A 20,308-nucleotide genomic window follows, 5' to 3' on the forward strand; every position below is an offset into this window, starting at 1 on the left:
ACAGCCTTTTCCCTTTTCAGTTCAAATGCAGTCACGGTGGCAATAGTGACTTGTTCTGTCCGGTGTCAGTTTATGATGGAACTTAAATGTAGTTTTAAAAATACATATTGGGTTTAAATGCAGCTCAAAATGTCAGCATATTACTCTGTGGTCTTGCAACAGCCGTGTTCTAATAAAATCACAGCCCTTCAGTTTCTGGAAGACAACACAGAGAACGATACTTCTCTGGTACTGTAAGTTATATTTTCCCTTTACAGCTCTGGCAGATTTCTTGAAAGTTCAGTGATACCCAGACAAAAACAACCTTAAGCAAACTTGAACTCTGCCTAGAAAGGAATTTTGATGTTACCTATGTTTGGAGCTTCCTACCTCTAGCTCTAACAGAATGTTTTGATGATTGAAGGGGTTGGGGGTTTTGTGTGTGTGTGGCAGGAGGTGTTGCATTCCTCTCCTCCATCTCCATGCAAGAAGCATGCTGTGGCCGTTTTAGTAAGGAGATATTCCTGCTCCAAAGATCTCCAAAGGCACCCAAGGCACTGTACGTGTAGCTCAGCTACCACGTGGGGTAGTGTGCTCCATCTGTCTCTGTGCTGGAACTCTTTACAGTGCCTCCGTTGCATTCACAGTGCGTACTTGTGGATACCACCTCTCCCACAGACCCTTCCCACGTGCCTGACAGTAACACTGAAGCAGTAAAACGGTTGTGTTTCTCTTCAGTGGCCTGCTGCAGGCACCCCTGCGATTCCAGAAGCTGGTGTGTGGGGTTGTGCTCACAGCCACCACAAGCTCTAGAGAAGAGCGCTAAGGATGGCCAGAGGAACAGAATAGTTCCTTTATAAGGGCTGAGGGGACAGAATGGGATTCTTCAGCCTGGGAAAGAGACACTGAATGTTGTGGTATGATAGGGGCTAACAAGATTGCGGTGTGGCACCACGGCTGTTAACCACTGCCTCCGCCCAGCCTTCAGACTCCAGAGTCCCCTCTTTCTGTGCTTCCTAATATCTCTGCTGTTTCTGCCACCTACATCCCTTTCAGCTGGCAGCAGCTCTCTCCAAATAAGCAGGCAGATGTTGGTCAAGTCTAGGGCAGTTTACACCCACTCTTGACTATATTGACTCCCTCTGTAAATGTTACCTGCCGTCTCCTGCTCTCTTTTCCCCATCTGCTTTAAAAGAGGGTGAGAATTTTCCACAGTGTGGATTTGTTGCCTGCCTCTCTCTCATTCCCTGTCCACCCCTGGACCCCTGAAAATGTTGCTCATCACCAGTGATGCACAATGTGCGCTCCAGGATCCACCTGGAGTGAGCTGCCCTCAGAACCTGGAGGAGCTTAGGTAAGAGAGTTAACGTTGACATGAAGGTTTTTCATCTATGGGCCATCTGAAGTCATGGAGAGTGCAGTGCAAATCCTCTCTTGGTTAGGTCCTTGGCTCAGAATCCTTGCAAGGAAGGAAGGAACACCAAAAACCAGAAACTAAAACTTCTGTCTTCCACTGCAGGATGCTGGAAAAGGAGCTCTTTCATGCCATCTGGTTATAAAAAGGCAAATGTGCAAGCCGTGTAAATCACAGAATAATCACCTCTTATGTGAGATTGATATTGCAGCTGCACAAAGTAGAGTTCTTACCATTTCCTTGGTTTCCTAGGAGAGGTGCTGGATTCTCTGTATTTACGTTTACATATTGAAAATGGATGTCTCGTCTTTAGTCTAACACAAGTTATGCTAACTTAGCAAAATGTAAACATTACCTATGGAGATGAACTTGTGATCTGATGGTCTAATGCTCTAGGAGTCTATTAAGTCTTCAGAAGTTTTTTTCAGTCTTGCGTCGTGTGCAAGCAGTTTCTTATTGACATCCAAGCAGATGCCGTTGTGAGGTTTCCGTAGACACAACTTGTTAGGTTTAGTTTGGTTCTTTCTTTGAGTGGTGTATGGAAATGAAATACAGTAAAAGCTGGGTTAAATTTTTCAAGTCTTAAAGCTGATTAATGTGAAAATAAGTAAGCTTGTTTTCAGAGAGGAAGGGAAAGAGTATTTTAAATCCGTGCAGAAAACTTTGCACTATTTCCAAAATTTGGAACTTGTGGTTTTTTTCCATTAAAAATAATCATATCTTGAGGCAGTTATCAAACTTATTAGGCTACTAAAAATCCTGTGAGCCTTTTCAATGATGGGGATATTTGCCTGCCATAGCAGATTCCAACTTTAACTTTCAATTTACTTTTTCCCTTCAGTTGTTTTACGCATTCCTTCATTCTTGGACTCATCCTCTCAGACTTTATTTTTATATCAAGCCCAGTTTATCTCAAGATTGCAGCATTTCTTTCTATAACATCAGTTAAATGCCTTGGAGTACATCATGGAGTGCCATACTTTAAGGAGTAGTGCCAACTAAGATATGTAGTAACTCTAACTTAGTTAACTTTGTTCAAAACATTTAAAAGTATGTCTTTTTCTGCGGGTGTCATCATGGACTAAGTATCAGCTTTCTTCCATGAAGGTAACAGACCCAGTGTTGATGAGTCAGGTTTCAGTAGACCTATGCCGGTTCCACTGGCTGAAGATCTGAGCAAATTCAAAGTTATGTGGCATTCAGAGTTGGAACAGGAACCTTAAATCAGAGGTCTTTTCCATCTGTAACGTGGGTATGGCAAGAGGGTTATCCATTGGAATATCATGCGATATCACAAAACGAAATACATGCAATATCACAAAAAGGTAAGTGCTGCTAAGTTCCTCTGTCTTTTGGGTGCTGTAGTTAGAACTCCGAAGTCAGATGCCATGCTGCGTCTTCCACATCCAGATGAGTCATGCAGGCTGGCCGCTTCTGCCCCTAAAGAAAGGGAATGGAGCGTTTCCTTCCTTCCTTCCTTCCTTCCTTCCTTCCTTCCTTCAGAGGCCTTGTCTCCTTCATCATCAGCAAGAAAATACTGTCCCTTTGCCAGGCAGACAAGGCAAGTTGCCACATTAGCTTTTCAGCCTGGAACCAGTCCTGGAACTGGCGAGGCTCAGGCTCTGGTAAACCAGGACACAGAAGTCACCCCTTTGCTGCCCCTGAACGAGGCAGCAGCCAGCATGCCCATTTCAGACGCTTCCCTGGCTTTCTGCTCGCTTTCTCTAGCGAGCGCTTGGGCGATGTCTCTAGTGTAACACTCACATCCTGTATGTGTCACTGTCTGTCTGTACACACAGGTGCCCAGACATGCATTTGCCTTCCAGAATGTAACAGGTCCCCACATGCTGTCTGCCCAGCGCACCGCAAGCCTGGGGCTGCGGGGATGTAACACAGCTCGGCTTAGTCTGCGATGGAGGAAGGTTAAACTCAATCAGGTTATCCCATTGTAAACTAAGAGCGCACAAACAAGGAATACCGTAGTCAGCTTAATGTACAGTTCAGTTAACTTGACTGTCCCCAAGTCCTTTGACTGTAAGGCTGTGGGGCAGGAAAGGGTCTTTCTGTTTTGTTTACACAGCTTCTGACGTGGCAGGGCTGTGACCTGCATTTGGGACCATAGTGAGTGATAATTTAATCCTGTGTTCTGCTTAAAACTGCAGCCCATCTCAGCTCAGGTGCAGTAATTCTCTGAGGCTCAGAAACTAGGGACAATACATTAGCTTATGGTTCAACTTCCTTGGATGTCATGAGTCCCTGCAAGCCTGATTACACGGGACCTCCTGCCTTGCTGGTACATCACTTCAGGCATTAAGGCTTTCCCGAGGTGCATGTGGCCATGGACAAACACAGACCAACAAACAAGTGTAACAAACCATCTTCGTTCCCCAGCTGTGGGAGTGGGGCAGAGCGTAGCTTCTAATGAGCACCTTGCTCTTCTCCTGCATCTGTCACGCAAGCAAGATTGGCTTGTCATCTTCAGCTTTCTGCACAGAGAAGTAAAATCTACGCTGCCCATTAAAGCCCTTGTCCTTTAGTGGAGGCAGAGGGACCTATTCTGCCCTGCAAGTGATTTTCCCGTGAAGTACAGGAGCACTAGTGTGAAGTACAGGACACAAACAAGTCCGGAATTGGATGTTGACCCCAAGCAGTGGCCACGGGCTAGGGCTTGCCAGCTGAATACATGGCAAGGAGGGGGCACAGTCATAGCAATTAATTTCTCGCCTCAGGGTGGAATAGCAGACTTCTTCCACTCACATATATGTAGAGCCAACCCCTTTTCCAAAAGCCAGCATGCTCATGTTACACGGTGTTCAAAAGTCCTCCCTGTTCCCAGAATATTTCATTAGCTCGTTTGTCCAGTGAGGGGCACAAGGGAAAGCAATTACCGTAGCAAAGGTGGAAAATGGAGGTAACGGTTCAATGTAATCACCACCCCACCGTGGAGAAAGCTCCATCTCTCCTAGCCACCGAGGAGGTGTTTAGTGCTCCGGCTGAAGGCAAATATTTCCTCATCACTCGGCAGCAGTTAGGCAGGGTGTGCCAAAGCCAGCCAGGTCCTGCAGCACGGGGGAAACAAGAGCTGCATGGAACTGTCAGCAGCAGCAGGAGTCCTGGGGTTTAGACTCAGCTCTTCTCGCTGCTCTAAACCAGATGCCAGGCCACATTACACAGCCACAGAGACTGAAGTTCAGCAGACTTCGAGTGCAGAGATAGCAGCTGGTCGTTGCATTGAACTCTTTGAAGATCGTAAATGCCACTTTCACCCTTCTTGCTGGAGTATAGCAGACACCAACAAGGAATCCCTCCTGGGACAGGTGTGGCTGGTGCAGGGATCCCTTCTGCAGCCCTGATGGATGAGTTTCATCTATGGTTGTGGCCGCACTGAGCCGCTTAGTGCAAAGAGGGGCAGCCTTCCATAACCCCCCTCCTCGTGGGGTGAGTCCCTCTTCCTGTGGACTCGGGACCCAGGCTGGATTCCGTGCCTACCACAGTCTGCATCTAGCTGACAGAAGGGAGATAAACCAGGCCAGCCTGGTCTCATTCAGATCAGCTTTATCTCAGTGTCCTGTTTTAGCTGGGATAGAATTAGTTTTCTTCTCAGTAGCTGGTACAGTGCTGTGTTCTGGATTTAATATGAGAATAATGTTGATAACTGATTTAGCTGTCACTAAGTAGTGCTTACTCTAAGTCAAGGACTTTTCAGTTTCCCATGTCCTGCCGGTGAGCAGATGCACAAGAAGCTGGGAGGGAGCTCAGCCAGGGCAGCTGACCCAAAGCAGCCAAAGGGCTATTCCATACCATAGAGCATCATGCTCAGTACATAAACTGGGGGGAGCTGGCCAGTATGGGCCGGGCACTGCTTGGGGACTGGCTGGGTATTGGTCAGCGGTAAGCAATTGTATTGTGCATCACTTATTTTTTTCTCTTGGGTTTTATTCCTCTCTCTTCCTCTCCTCTTTGTTAAAATTGTTATTGTTGTAATTATGATTTACTTTATTTCAAGTATTAAACTGTTCTTACCTCAACCCATGGATTTTACCTTTTCCTGATTCTCCTCCCCATCCCACCAGGGTGGGGGTGAGTGGCTGCGTGGTACTTAGTGCTGGCTGGGGCTAAACCATGACACTCAATCAAATTTGCTGTACTGATTCTCGTGGTGGTGCTCCCTGTTTGCACTGAGGTCAGGATACTGCATGCTGGATTTCTGTCATGAACAGGTACAGCAATTATTTTTTTCCAGGTACTTGTGTTTGTAAAGCATTACCAGGTGGCAGGATGAGTTTCTTAGGAGACAGCTGCTGTAGCCCGAGTGTGTTTTAACAAGATAAATGTTTTGATGGCTCCAACATGCTACAGTTGAACTATGATCAAACTCTTACCCTAGTTCCAATGGTGGGGATCTTGTGTATCATTAGAATTACATTGTTTCAGCTAATGTAATTGTGCTGGATTTGGCTAGGATAGAGTTAATTTTGTTCATAGCAGCTAGTATGGGGCTATGGTTTGGATTTGTGCTGGAAACACGGGTACGTTTTAGTTCATACTGAGCAGGGCTTACACAGAGCCAAGGGCTTTTCTGCTCCTCACACGGTGCCACCAGCGAGTAGGCTGGGGGTACACAAGGGGTTTGAAGGGGACACAGCCAGGTCAGCTGACCCCAGGGGTATTCCATACCATTTGTCGTCATGCTCAGCAATAACTTATGGGGCAGGCTGGAGGGGGCCGCTGCTTGGGGACTGGCTGGACATCGGTCAGTTGGGGGTGAGCCATCGTTTTCATTTGCATGGCTTGTCTTTCTTGGATTTTATTTCTCTCTCTTCATTATTTTTGCTTTTGTAACAATTCATTATTATTATTTTATATTTTTTTTCAATTACTGAAGTGTTCTTATTGCAACCCATGAGTTTCCTCCTTTTTTCCCTTCCAGTTCTCTTCCCTCATACTTCTGAGGCAGAGTGAGCTGTGTGGTGCTTGTGACAGTAATGAGTAAAGTGAATGCACAGTGAGAACCTGGGTTCAGACCTTAATATAAAGATACAGACCTCCATTGCTCCATCACTGTAAATACGGTACAGCTTTTGCCTTCAGAAACGTGGGTCTGAAGGGTATCCAGTCTGGCTTGCACTGTCGTAGACATTTGCATAGTTCATACTGTTTACGAACAGATGAGAACCCAAAGCACAGCTTTGCTCAGGCCAGTGTCCTGTGTGTTGAACTGTGTTTCTGCTGGCCAGCAGTAGTTAGGTTCTTTCCTTTCTCTCTGGATCAAGTCCAAGAAGTGGGATTTTATTCATGAATAAATTGCAACTTGAGTTCAATTTATGACTAAAAGCTTGATGTAGAGGTTGCTGAAAGAAAACCATCCAAGAAACTTCAGGTTAAAACATTGCTGCTCTGCAGATTGATCTATAGATTTATGTACACAGATGCCAAAGTGCACTCACATATAATGACTTTCCAGCATGGATGCTATATATTGTCTGTTGGTACCCCATGTACAATTTTCTCAGGAATGTCTTAACTTTTAGGTCCCTAAGAAGTAATTAAAAAGATCTCAATAATTACAAAGAAATTGTACGAGTAGAAATTAAAAATGTCAGTTAGATATTTGCTATATCAAATGTCAAGTCACATACTTTCATTTAATGAAATCAGTTTCCAGTAGAGTTCATAACATCATCAATGACCTAAATAGTGAACCTGACAGCTTGTCTGCCATCTCGAGCTGTAAATCTAGGTAACTAATGGTATATCGAGGAAGAAAAGGTCAATGCAGAAATGCATGGAGAATCTAATCTTTCCCTGGCACTTGTTATTCCTCCCTTTTCACTTTCCTTTCATTTTATAATCTGTCACATTAAACTAGTCATGCTTGGCAAGCACCTGATCAGGACAAGTTTCCGATAAAGCTGCACCCGTTCTTGCAGCGCAGCATCAGATGGATGAAGGCAATACGTGACTGTAGATCTGGGAACACACAAGGGGAAAACTCTGTCCTGGAAATGCAGTTTAAGGAGTCGTCATAAATACATGTAAATATATTAGATTTGAGAAAGAGATGGGAGAGACTACAGAAGTCACTCATCAATCTGCATACAATTAAAAAAGTTTTTGATGAGCTTGGCTTTGTTCTGAACCAAACTGCCACTGCTGAAAACAGAAATGTCTTAGGCTTCTGAGCAGTACACCTGGTTGTCTTTCCACCCACCAGTACATTTTTCCCCTGTAGTCTGCTTACACTTTGCCCAGTCCAGAAAGAAATGACTCAGTCGAAAGGACTTCCTCCATCTCCCTTGGGTGATTATTCGACAGCCTATTAGGTATCCCCATTAGGAAATGTTTCCAACAGGATTTCCCTGTGCTTACTTTTAAAGCACGTTCTATGATATTATCCTAAACAATGCTCTTCTGTCATTAGTGATCCCATTTCTTCTGCATTTGTCTGTGGTTATCATATCACCTCTAGCGTTTCACTGCTGTTTAGTTGAGCTGCAGATGTTTAATGTATTTAACCTTTCCTTGTATGCCAAGCATAGGACTGGCACCAGGATATTTATACACCATTAAACAAGGGTGGCGCCTGTTAAATGTAATTACTTTCTTCTGATGCTTTCATGGTAGAGGTGGTGCTGGAGAACAAGGGCAGCTTCTATTCTAAACTACATGGAAAAGGTGCAACTGCTAAACAAGAATGACTTATAAACAGACTATATTTAGTAATATATTAATTTACTATCCAGCCTTGATTTAAGTCTGCAGGGGAGGCAGTTGAATTTAATTGATGCTGGCCTCTCAAACAAAGATACTGCTTGTATGTGTGCACACAAGAAATTCCAACCAAACTAGTGAATATTATCAGGTTTACTAGGATTCTGTACTTTAAGTGTAAAGAATATCTCTGAAACCACGAGAGTCTTTTAGACTGTGGGAAACATCGCAGATGTTACCACACTATGTCTGGATGCATAATATGTATGTATTTTTGTATCTCAGCATATTTGGGTTTCTTTGAACTTCAAGATTAGCTCTGAATTTCTGAAGTATATGAAGCTCGCTTCAGGGGTAGTTATATAATCACTGTATTATATATTGCCCTAAATTGCTGATATGTACTTCAAGTCCAAATATATTTTTTGATTTAAAGGTAGTAAAGGTAGGGATGATAGCTCTGTCTCTTATTTAAGCTGTAAACATTTAGCATTTACCTATCTTTGGTTGCTTGTAGATTTACTAAGCTTTCAGTCTTTGGGTTGAAATTCTCTATTCCAACTCTATCTGTTGAACAAAATATGGTATGTGTATATAAATGTTATGATCATTTCAGTGATATTTTTTTTTTTTTTTTTAGGCTTTTCTGAGAACAAGGGAACAGGAAAATGTGATATAAAAGTGCAAGAACAGTCATATCAGGTCACACCAGACATCTGTCTAGCTCAGGATACTCACTCTGACAGTGGCCAGTACTCCAAGCATATTTGACACTTTCTTCAAATATACTCCCAGCCTCCAAGAATTTGTGGCTGAGGGATTTTAGAACCAGGCACAATATTTTGTACTTAATAGTCCTCGAGGGATTTTCCTTTGGTGACTTTGTTTTTTTAATCTGTGTAAGCTTTTGGCATCTGGAGTATGATTTGGTGAGGAGTTCCACTGTTTAAAAGAGGTCCTTTCTGGGTTTTTTGAGCCCATTTCCTGTCATTTTCAATTGAAGATCTCAAGCTGTTACATTGGAAGCAATCATTTTGAAGGCCAGCCTCTGCCAAACCCCCTCTTGGTCCTCATTTTGGAATAGAAACTGTCAGCTCAGAGCCCTTTGCTATGTAGGCAAAGTAGAAGTATTTAAGATTGTTTCTTCCTGTATGCATCGCTTCACATTTAGTGACACGCAGTGTTATCCGCCCTTTTTCTGGTCAGACACTCCATCTTGTCACCTTCCTTTGAAATTTTCCATAGTCGTTCCTTAATGCCTTGAATACCTGATTAGCAGTAGCAAAATCTCTTCCAGCTATTGTCTGTCTTTTCTAGAGAATTGCATAAAGCTTATTTTTCTGAAGCTAAAATTGTTAACAGTTTTCTTTGAGCAGCTCTAGCCACTTCATGTGATAGGAGAGGAGGAGTGGGAGTCAGGATTGTCAGGAACATGCATATTGCTATGCCAATGAGCATCCCAAAATTTCATGGGTCACATAAAAGGGAATGCAGCAGATGCTCAACAGCAGTGATTAAGGAAACTAGAGATGTTCTGTTTCACTGAAAGGTTAAGTACTTTTTACTTATGTAACTTTAAAGGGCTGACTTTAAATATCAAGGATCAACAGGTTTTGGCTGAAGAATTAAATAGCAGACCCAATGCTGACTGAAATTGAGAGTGAGACTTGCTTAGAAATCCATAGGGCATTGTATCAGATGTACAAATAATTTTACTGGGTTAAGAATTAATAGGAACTAGTCCAGGAAAGCAATTAAGTGAACCTCTAACTGTACATGTTAACTTAAGTAAATATTTTCAGTAGGGGTACATATTCTGAAATTGAAAACCATACTTAAATGCTTTGCTGGACCCTTTGAGGAGTCATAGCTGTCTGTAAATACTGAATATATGTGAATTGTTTGAAATGTATGACCATTTGGAAAATAACCTGTTTACTGGTGTGCTTCTGACTATCAGCCTTGACTGATCATTAGTTGTTTGCTTTTTTTTCATATACCTCTCTCAGGTTCCCAGTGAGCTGCAGACTTTGTGGATCTTCTCTGGGGTTTGGTTTGGTCCCCAATTAAGTTATTAAGTGGCAAAGTTCATAAAAAAATTATCATTGGCATTTTTTTCTTTCTTTTTTTAATTTTTTATTTCAAAATAATGTTTCTTAATCTCATCTGTTCTTTCCCCTGTTCCTCTCCGGGAGAGCCGTTCCACACAGCCCATGGAATTTTGGCTTCTCATTTATATTTGGAAGAAAAAATTTTTTCAAAATATTGGAATTACTCACAGATCAGAAATTCCTTTTTCCAGATAATTCTTCATGAAAGGGTCCCAGTGGCTTCTGTGGCACTTGGCTTGCCTGTGTAAGATTGTCAGGCAGATGTAGCAACACCTGGATGGAGGAGGGGGCTGTATGGCAGCACACTGTCACCTTGCCACGAGGTAAAACACTTTCTGCTCCAGCAACGATAACTGGGTGCTCCCGAGCCTCCTCTTCTCTGATCCTTTGTTAAATCTGTTTCAGAGTACTAGCTCCTTTGCTGAGTCAGTTTAACCTTTCCAGCTGTAAAGGTAGTGGATATCTTTGTTAGAGATGGGATTCTCAGAAGTTCCTAAGAGGCAGCTGTCAGCTCTTAGCAGCTTTCACTGGGACGTTTCAACCCCAGCCTGCCAGTAAAAGGGAATTTTAAAGTGTGCCAGGAGGCATTGTTCCTTCAAACAATAATTTTTCCTCCAACATAAAAGCAAGAAAAGTGTAATAGAAGTAGGATATTTCAGTGAGTAGAAAAGGAATTAAAGTAGTCCTAATGCCTCCCTTCAAATGGTCCCTGAAGCTATTGTTTCGCCTTTCAGTGCGTTATTTTTGCTGTCTGCTCTGCAGTGTCTTTCTGTTACATTTCGTGGGACAATAGAAGAAAACCAAATTTTATCGAAGTGCAGTAAAAAGGGGGATCAGAGGAGACAGGAAGCTCATTTTACATGGGATAAAAAGAGAATATAAATTAGCCAAAAAGAAATGTGTAGGGTGACAAGGCACAGGCAGGGTGGGTGAGATTCTGAGGGAGCTCTGCCCTGCTGCTGCCCCTGTCCAGTACCAGCTGTGACTCTGCACACGTAGTATTTGAGCATAGATGGACATGGATCTTCATTCTCCAAAGCACGTGTCTCTTGTGGTCTTTTCCATGAGAATGAAGAATATGTAACAAGCTGCAGTTTCACCGTTTCTGACTTAGTGTTTTCTGTAGTAGAGGACAGTCGAGGTTTACACTTACACAGATGGGAAAGGCACCAGAGCAAATTTTAAAGCACTTTCTTCCATAAATGACAATGATTTGAATTTTCTTTGTTTTAAAACAAAAATTAAAGGAGGCCTAACTGATATAATTTGCTTACAGCACCCTTAGCCCTATGACGAAGCCAGTCACAAAATGTTCTTACAGAAGTTGAGTAGTCAGGAAGGAATGATAAAATACCAAGTAATGGACAAAAATAAAAAAGAAATAAAATTATTTTCAATATATCTGAAGAGGCAACAGCAGATACTTCAAGGTTCAGTACTAAAATTTAACATAGTAAGTACTTGGAAGATTGGACAAATAGGAAGTTTGCAGAGTTTTGCAGATTTAACTTTATTTTATTGGCATTAGTCATGGCTGGGGAAAACTATGACTAATTTTTGGAGGGGTACGACTCAGTAGGGTTTCAATTCAGAGACAAGGTTCTGAAGTACCAAGGTAGTGCAAAAAAGTAGGCATCAGAAATAACTGGAGAAGATTAGTTGTGAGAAAAAAGAAATTCCTCAGCCTTGTAGTTACTATTTACGAACACGTACAGGATCTTTGCTGGTCCATGTGGTTCTAAGCTCTGCTCTCTTAAGTCACTCAGTAACATCAGTTTCAGAAGATTAGACTTTGCAGAGCCCTCTGGAGCCCAAGAAATCCCTTCTGCAGGGACTAGAATGCTCCTGACAACCAGGTCCGTGCTGGCATCGTGCACACTCCTTGCGCAGCCACCTGTGTAGGAGCTATGCTGTCACTGCTGATGCACCGCTGGAGGTTCAGCACAGGCAGCAGTCTTATCTGAAACACCACCAGCCCAGGTTCAGAGCATGCTCTCATAACTGTCCAAAGTGAATTAACCTTCTGCCAGTGAAGGCTGTGGATGTGTTCCCTTCAGAAATGTTTTTGGTTTGGTTGGCTGTTGCCTTTGCGCTGCAGTACACTCTGAACATCCCTGGGTTATGGCCATTAAGGTATTTTGTGTTCTTCCATGCCTCAGTACTTGTGACTTCTGCCTGCCAACGTCAGGACCTGGGTGATGCTTTCATTACACCTGGGACTTTAGCTGTCCACCCAAATCAAAAGTTACATGTGACCAAGGACGTACCATTCTCACTTCTGCCATGGGTTGCTCAGCATTGCTGTCTGTTCTGGGCACAAAGAAGGTCAGGCAGCACCAGTGTGACCATCTATTCAGCCAGAGAAGTGGAAATAAAAGGAGGTTCCTCAGACTTTCTATCTCACGCATAGGAAACAAATATTTTGACCTTCATAAGCCTTTTTGTCAAAGGCTTAGCAGCAGTGGATGAAGGATCTTGCACAGCTTTGGAAGGGAAAAGGAAACTTCCTTGAGCATTAAATCTAACTTTAAAAGTGCTCAGAGTAGAGAAATGAGTCAGGTTCCCAGAACGAGAAGCTGAGGGATGGTGGATTGAAAGTATGTGCCTTTCAGAGCCTCAAAGTATGGAGCGGAAGAGGTTCTTTGGAAACACCTTTCAGCTCAGTGCCCGACAATACAAACACTGCTCGTGACAGCTGCCCACCTTATCTGGCAGCACTTGCAATGCACCTGCCTCAGAGCTGTCCCTGGGTGCATGATGTTTGAAAGGGAGATGAAGGAGCTATCACAGATGGGGATGGTACACCTGGTTGTTCCTCTCTAGTTCCCCTCTATTCTAGTGCGGATTATCAGTGGAAAATACCACTGATGTGAGGAAGAAGCTGCTATATATGGCTCAGTTCAGGCTTCAGTCTGCTTTTATCCAGGACTAGCTCCTTGAATTTCAATATTTTTTTTCCTGATTGACAACAGTACAAAGAAGAGAAAATGAAGTGATAAAAATCTCTTCCAGTAAGTGATCCTGGAGCTGTCTTTGCCATTAAAGTTTCTCTTCACAGCAGGGTCTTAAGCAAGTTCAAGGAATGCTTGTCTGTCGATTCAGGAACAGGCACAACAAGTCTAAGTGCCTTCCTGAACCGCTGATTAAAATAACTCCACCAATGGCCACTTGTGCAGTGACATTTTGGAAATGTGCACCGCCTTATTAGAAAACTTGACTGTGAATACCAGGCAATCTACTGCGGTTCCTGGGATGTCAGCCCAGAATCCCAGCAACCTTCCCATCTCAGCATAGCTCAGAAAGGCAGTTTTTAAATTAAAATCTTCATGTAAAATAACAGACGTTGCAAGATGGGAAGCTTCATAAATTGAAAAATGTTAGTTGGTTTTGCAGAGGTTGCTTACTTATTTTCACCTCGTAAACATTTCAGAAGGGATTCTAGCACTTTGTTAAACTGCTGCAGTATTGGAGTCTTCCATGTTTATTTATACATACCTAGTAAACTCCCTGAAGTAGCCAAAGGGCCTGGTTTCCGCAGCTCCATGGCTGGTGACTTGGGCTTTTCATTTTTCTGGTTTTCTGGATTAATGTTCTGATAGGCACATCTGAGCAAAGCATGCACATGAAATGCAGGTGTTTGTTCCCCAAAGAAATGGGAGAGCCCACCAGGAACCTCTCGAGTCCAGGTGCACTTGTCCAAAGAGAGCTGATGGTTACATGCCCAACCCAACCTACTGTTTCTTTTGCAGCTGTAGCCAAATTTCTGGTTTCTGTTTGGAACTATTGGCTTGACTTCAGGCTCTGTCCCAGCAGCAGCTTACCTATCACACTCAGCACAGGTGGTTCTAGTACTCCATTCAGGATTTGCAGAGGACTATTTGTAAGGAGCTCAGCTCCAGCCAAGGTTTTTGGCCCAATTCTCAGCTGCTGGAAAGTTTAGTTGATTTAAAGTTATTGTGAAAATCTATGCAGCTCTGTCCAGGGATTTGTTTCCAGTTTCAGGATATTTGTGCTGACTTGCCCCACTGGAAACTTGCTTCAGCTGGTGGAGCAAAGCAGTGTTTCCTCTGATTTCAGCTGGTCTCAGTCCTCTTAATTCTCCTGGACCACATCTTCATTTCAGTTACACCAAAGTAAATGCTATTGAGAACAGAGAGGCTGTAATGCCAAAACAATACTGTGTGATAAAAGAAACCTTTTACTTATTTTGCTAGTTTCTCCTTCACCTTGTGCTTATTTTTCCTCGTGTGTCCTTCACCCTGTCCCAGTGCAGCAGGATCAGCCCCAGTTTTCCTGCCCCAAGCCTCACCCCTCAGCCCAGCTCTGTGACCCTGCTGGTGGGATTCGCTCCGGAGCGCACCAGCAGTGGTACTCAGAGTACCCCGAACATCCCTCCCAACGTGTTTTCTAGGTAATATCAGTGGTTAAGTTTTTGCCCAGTGAAAGTCAGCATAAGCCAACAAAGTCAGCAGTTTTGGGCCAGTGACAGGGGGATAAGTGTCATGGGCTAAAGCTGCAGTGCAAAAGGTTTTTGCATGGGTGTTAAGGGATGTGTTCATGACAGACACCAGGCTAGCTTCACCATCTGGACAACATCTTCTTCTGCATCTGTGGGTGTTTTCTGTTCCATTATTTTTGTTGAGCCATATACCTCCCTCATCTGGAATATCTCCATTGATTTTAGTGAATTTCTCGGGGTATTCATCAGTACTAAAGAACATTTAGTTTATTGCTCGTAATACTAACACTACCTCAAGCCTGCAAGAACTGTGCCAAATGGATACAAATGCAAAGGTGGGGCAGGCAAGAATATTCTTCATTGGAAAATGTGGGGACAGATTTCACAATCCTTTTGATCTGTGCAAGTCAGACCTAGTGTAGTGTGTAAACTGGCCAGAAAAAATGTCTAAACAAAAGTGGTATAAAGCGGGTGTGCAAAATGAACATGACTTCCATTTTACTGGGGCCAAGAGGAGGTGTTGAACAGCATGAAAGGAGAAGTATAATGCAGACTAAGTGTGTGGGGATATAGCTGAATGAAGAGTAAGGAAAAATAAACCCTGTACAGGTTTATATTATCTGTGGATCTAGCTGCCAGTATTTTGGTGAACCTATTGCTGCTACAGCCATCTGGAGCGTGCAAAAGGGGTGAAGCCTGTGATTTTTAAAAAAAGCATTTAGAAGCATTTAGGACAGTTTGCTTAGTTCCCAGCTCCTTGGAGGGCAGTACCTAAAGCAGTGCTTGTTGTTCACTGTGGGAGGGGGAAGGAGCAAGTGACCTGCACCTTGTCCACTGGGAATTCCCATGGGTGCAATGCTCGCCCTCTTCACCTGCTCTCCAGAAAGCTGCTGTGCCTATCTGGCTGCCGCATTCGGTGTGTTGCAGTGGCTTTTCCCAGTAAAGCGCCTCTATCCTGCCAATGCCGTAGCCCATGCCTGGTGCTCAGATTTAATGTCCACCCTGCTGTGCCGAGGGCTGGCTGCGTGGGGCCGGCAAGCAGCATTCCCGCTGCCCCTCTCCCTCCGTAGGTGTGAGCTCTGCTGCCGGGGTGGAAGGGGAAGGGAACGTGTTAATGGCTTTGTAACAAGAGGGGTGATTTTTCCTGGCAGCGCTTTTAGGTTTGCTTCCAGAATGTGTACAGTTATCATTTATGCGCCTTTAAATTCTTTCCTTTTCTCAGAAGAGGTCGGTGCATAGAAAGAGAATTTGGATTATCAGGCTGCTGGCACTGGCCTGCGTTTTCCACTGTGTGTGCTTGGAATACAGTTTGGTCTTGTGCCTCTCCTGGTTTGTTTACCTTTTCCCTTCCCTTCTTCCTGCTCCCCCCAGTAAGATGTTGGATTCTTCTTTTCATGATGAATATTTTAAAATTTTTAAGCAAGCCATGAGCCATTAAATCACTTCTGCAATTTCTCTGAAAACCTTAAAATGGCACATTTGATCTCCTGAATTGTGAAGAGCCCGGTGAAATGACGAAGACACGTTAGTGCTTGGGCCCTCAGAGCACTCGGAAGACACTAAATTTGGGTCCTTGCTACTGAAACAAGAGCTTTGAAAATGTCGGATCTAATCCTTAATCCAGAGGTGTCATAGCTGTCAGTCTAAGCTGGTCCGTTTGCAGATATTTGCTCAGCATATAGCGCAATGGCACACCTGTATCAGTATAGGGCAGGTAGCACCTCCCTGCTTTCTCTGTTGCTGCCATCTCTAGTGTGATGCAAAACCTAACCCTGATGCTAGGAGGCAATGAGCAGTCGAAAGGTAAAAAGAAGAGCAAAGGGACCATGACAGTGGCTGAGAGGACCTTCCTTCAGTCATTTCTGTTCAGGGTTTCTGTACCCTTCAAAAGGGAATGTGGCTAACAGAACTGGACAGGGACAGGACAGCTCTGGATCGATCTGTATTGTAGAGCTTCACATGAAGATGCTCTTCAACCTGCCTGAGCTTGAACACCTGTGTTTTTGGTATCAGTGCTTCTGAGTTAGGTATGGGGGTCAAGTATTGCAATTTGAAATTCTGCATTGTGGATTCAAATCCAGCCCCAAGCTACGGTGAACAGCAGTGATCACCGTTTCATAGACAGCTGATGGGTTCCTAGGAAATGAGAAATCCTAGCCTTATTTTTCTGAACCATTGTTGATGTTGTGAAAAAGGCCACCTGGGTCTATGTGTTATCTCTGCTACTTGGAATCAATGTTTTTAGGAAGGTAATTTTTAGGAAGGAAAATTGTTCTTTATTACAAAGATAATTATAACTAGGGAGTCTTTGTGGTACAATTGGTTAGCACGTTCGGCTGTTAATTGAAAGCTTGATGGCACAAGCCCACCCAGGGACGAGTTCTCTCCTTTCCTCTGCCCATGGCAGGGGGGGTGGAATTAGATGATCTTTGAGGTCCCTTCCAACCCAAACCTTTCTATGAATCTATGATTCTATATCGGGCTATAGGGTTTTGGCCATGCAAGTCTGTCTAAAGTGTGATATATTTCTGCTGGCAGTTCCTGCTGGCAGCACAGAGGAGAAAAGGGGTTGCTCCCTGCACACCCAGTGAGCCCAGGGCTTGGGGCTGGGGAGACACATACTTCCATATGAAACGGCCAGGGATGTCTATGATCAGATGATAAAAAGTTGTGGTTCCTAGGAACTAGTCCTGTGTCAGTGCAAGCAAAGGAAATAACACTACTTCTACTGCTGTTTTGCTCTGAAAGAAATATTAATGTAAAAATAGAGTAATTGAGAAATAACTCTCTTCCCCCCAGCTAGCTGTCATGGCAACAAAAGCCCCATAATAGAGCCAGACCGTGACCCAAGGTTATTTCTAAACCATTTCTAATTCGTGGAAACCAATTTGCAAAATTTTGGGTGGTTTGGGAATAAGAAAAGTCACTTTACAAATCATTGTCTGCTGCAGGAAAAGCAATTGTCATGGACCCAGAGCATAAAACACAATATGGTGGGGTTTTTTGGTGTATCAAGTCATGTGAGAAATTAGAGGAATACCAAATAACATAATTTCAGCACAGTCAAACAGCTCATGCTCTGCTTGCATGGTGATTATCATCTCAGTTTACACAGATCTTCGCACTCCTGTGGTAACATCACTTTAAAACCCTGACATTTGGGTAACGTGAGGAGCAGCAAATACTCGCAGCACCTACAGTCATCAGTCACTGCCAGCTCCAGGCTGAGGTTTCTCTGCTTTCTAACCATGTGGCTGTACGCTCAGCTTAAACTCCTTTTTCTGACACTGAGTGTTTCCTATAGTTCCCAGAAAACAACCTGGAGAGTCTCTGGCTGGTGTGCCCAGCTGCCTGAAGTCTCAAGAGCTTGTGCAGGCAACAGGGGAAGGGAAAGGTGTGCAGTTCAGTGTCAAATGTTGTTCATTAACCCCGGCTGGTTAATCCCCCGAGGGCTATGCTTGCTGTGTTGCATTATTTGTGCAGCAAAGGGACCTGCTTGAGATGGAGGGGAGCAGGGGAGAAAACACTGAATAGTAAAAGGCAGCCTTTGGTCTGAGGAACTTACAGGACCAGGTGGAAAAAAGGGATGGGAGAAGGGCAGGACTGAGGTGCCTCAGGTAGTGGTTGTGTGTGATAAAAGCCTTGAAGAAGAAAGGTCTGGTTTTTCTCTCTGTTCAGTCTGTGCAGCCAGGCTTTGGTTTCGTTTGTACTGGTGTACATCACAGATAGCTCCACTTGACTTCAGTGCAATGACAACACCCTCCGTTATCAGGGCTATTGACTTGAGAGCAGTTATGCCACTTATAACCTGGCTGAGTAGAAGCCAGTCCCATGTCTGGGATGGGAAGACCAGGTCTGCCTGGTAGCTGGCTGCGTTTTCTGGTTGTTGGCTTTCTGTTCGGTCTAATGAGAACCAAATTAATCTCTCGGTGAAATGGGCACTCCCTACTCCTGACAGTGTTGGAGGTCTCAGAGCAGGACTTACACCAGCGGCATCACAATGTGCCCAGTAACATCTGTGTGCAACCAGCCCCATACCGCGCAGCAGCCTGGCATCCCCCAGCCCTATGGAGCCATGGCACAGCACCACTGAGGGTTTCTGCCCGCCCTGGGTGTGCAGAGCCAAGGTATCTGTGGCAGCGTTGCAGAGTCTGTTCCTTTTTTAGTAGCAGCCTGCTTCTTCTTTGCGTTCAAAATGCTCGTTGTGTTATTTATCATGTACATGTTATTTACGATTTTGTGGCAGTATTTACAAAAAAAAAAAAAAAAAAGCCACTCTTTCTGTGTTTACCTTAAGCACATCTGATGTGCAAGGCACTGAAAACTTCACAATCTCATTTTTTGCCAAAGACAACCAGGCTTTTCTACAGTGAGGTTGGGCTGTGGGGAGTGTGGATGCTTCAGACCCATGAAGGATCCTCTTGTGGTGCGATGTCCCAGCTTCTGTGACATGGTACAGTTCAGTAGCCCAGTTCCAGATCCTCTCCCATCTGGTCACTGGAGTTGTGTGCTCGGTGGCAGTGTGCTTGATTTGGGGCTGCCAGATAGGGCTTGGAGTGCTTAGTCAGTATTATCTGCTCTGTTTCATTCCACTGGTTGGTTGGTTTGAAATATATTTTGGATGCCTAATAAATCCAATAAGAAATTTCTAAAAGAACATCAGAAAAGCCATCCACAGTATTTAAATCACTATGTTAATGCGACTGAGCTCATGCGGCTACAAGATTGCAAATCATTTTCAGACGCCGTCAGCATCTTTTTTTGCGCTTGTCTATGTCCTCCCATGACCATTGCTTGGAGAGCCGTGTACACACTCGAAGGATTTGCTTTGAGGGGAGGGCTCAAATATCAAAGTGGAAAAAACACATTCAAACCGAAAAGCTGACCATAAAGCCCAGCACATCATTTCCAGAAGCAGAACATTATTGTTACTCTGCTGACAAACTTCTTTTGAGGGCAGCAGCACGGTCCAGCACCATTTTAGATTTGTCTTGAAGCCGCACGTAACCAAAATAAATATATGGTTACATAAGGAACTATATTACGTTCTTGCTCCTGGGTTCCAAGTCTAATTGTAAAGTAAGCACAAATGCGGCATGTCTGCCCTTACAGAGGTAGAGGGCCAGCCTCCTCCCGCATGTGATCCAGTTGATTCGCACCTGGGACAAACGGGCCAGCCGTGTGGAAGGAAGGTGGTTTTGTCCCTTCTTCTAAGGTCCTTGTGTAAGATGTGGAGGCGAAGGCAAGGGAACAGGTAGGGAGAGGGACTGAACAGGCTCTGGAGAGCAGCCACGTCTCCGGGAGGGCAGTGTGTGGGTTTTGGACACAGCCCAGCTCAGTGTGAGTAACTGAAGCCCAGAGATTCATTGCTCACATGAATTAATAATGATTTATACAGCTTCATTAGTATGCCAGCAGCAATGCCTATAGTTATAGTGACTTAATGCTGCGCATGGCACAAGCCTGCTTTCTGCTGCATATGACTGGGGAAAGAGTTATGGTGCGGAGCTGTGACAAACCTGCATTTTTGGAGCTGGGCTTTGACGTTTGGCAGGGGATAATTGTACTTCTTTGCCTCTGAAGGTGTTGTGAAAATATATGAATCATTGTTTATTTCCAAAGTGCTTGGACGCT

The 20,308-nt window shown here is 44.0% G+C and overlaps 1 protein-coding gene across 1 annotated transcript in view; it reads left to right on the forward strand.

The window, feature by feature from the left end:
* OSTN (osteocrin) overlaps positions 1-20,308 on the forward strand; it is a 104,162-nt gene that overhangs the window by 60,596 nt on the left and 23,258 nt on the right. The window lies entirely within an intron of this gene.

This window comes from Falco biarmicus, chromosome 13, assembly GCF_023638135.1.
Source record: "Falco biarmicus isolate bFalBia1 chromosome 13, bFalBia1.pri, whole genome shotgun sequence".
Lineage (NCBI taxonomy): Eukaryota > Metazoa > Chordata > Aves > Falconiformes > Falconidae > Falco > Falco biarmicus.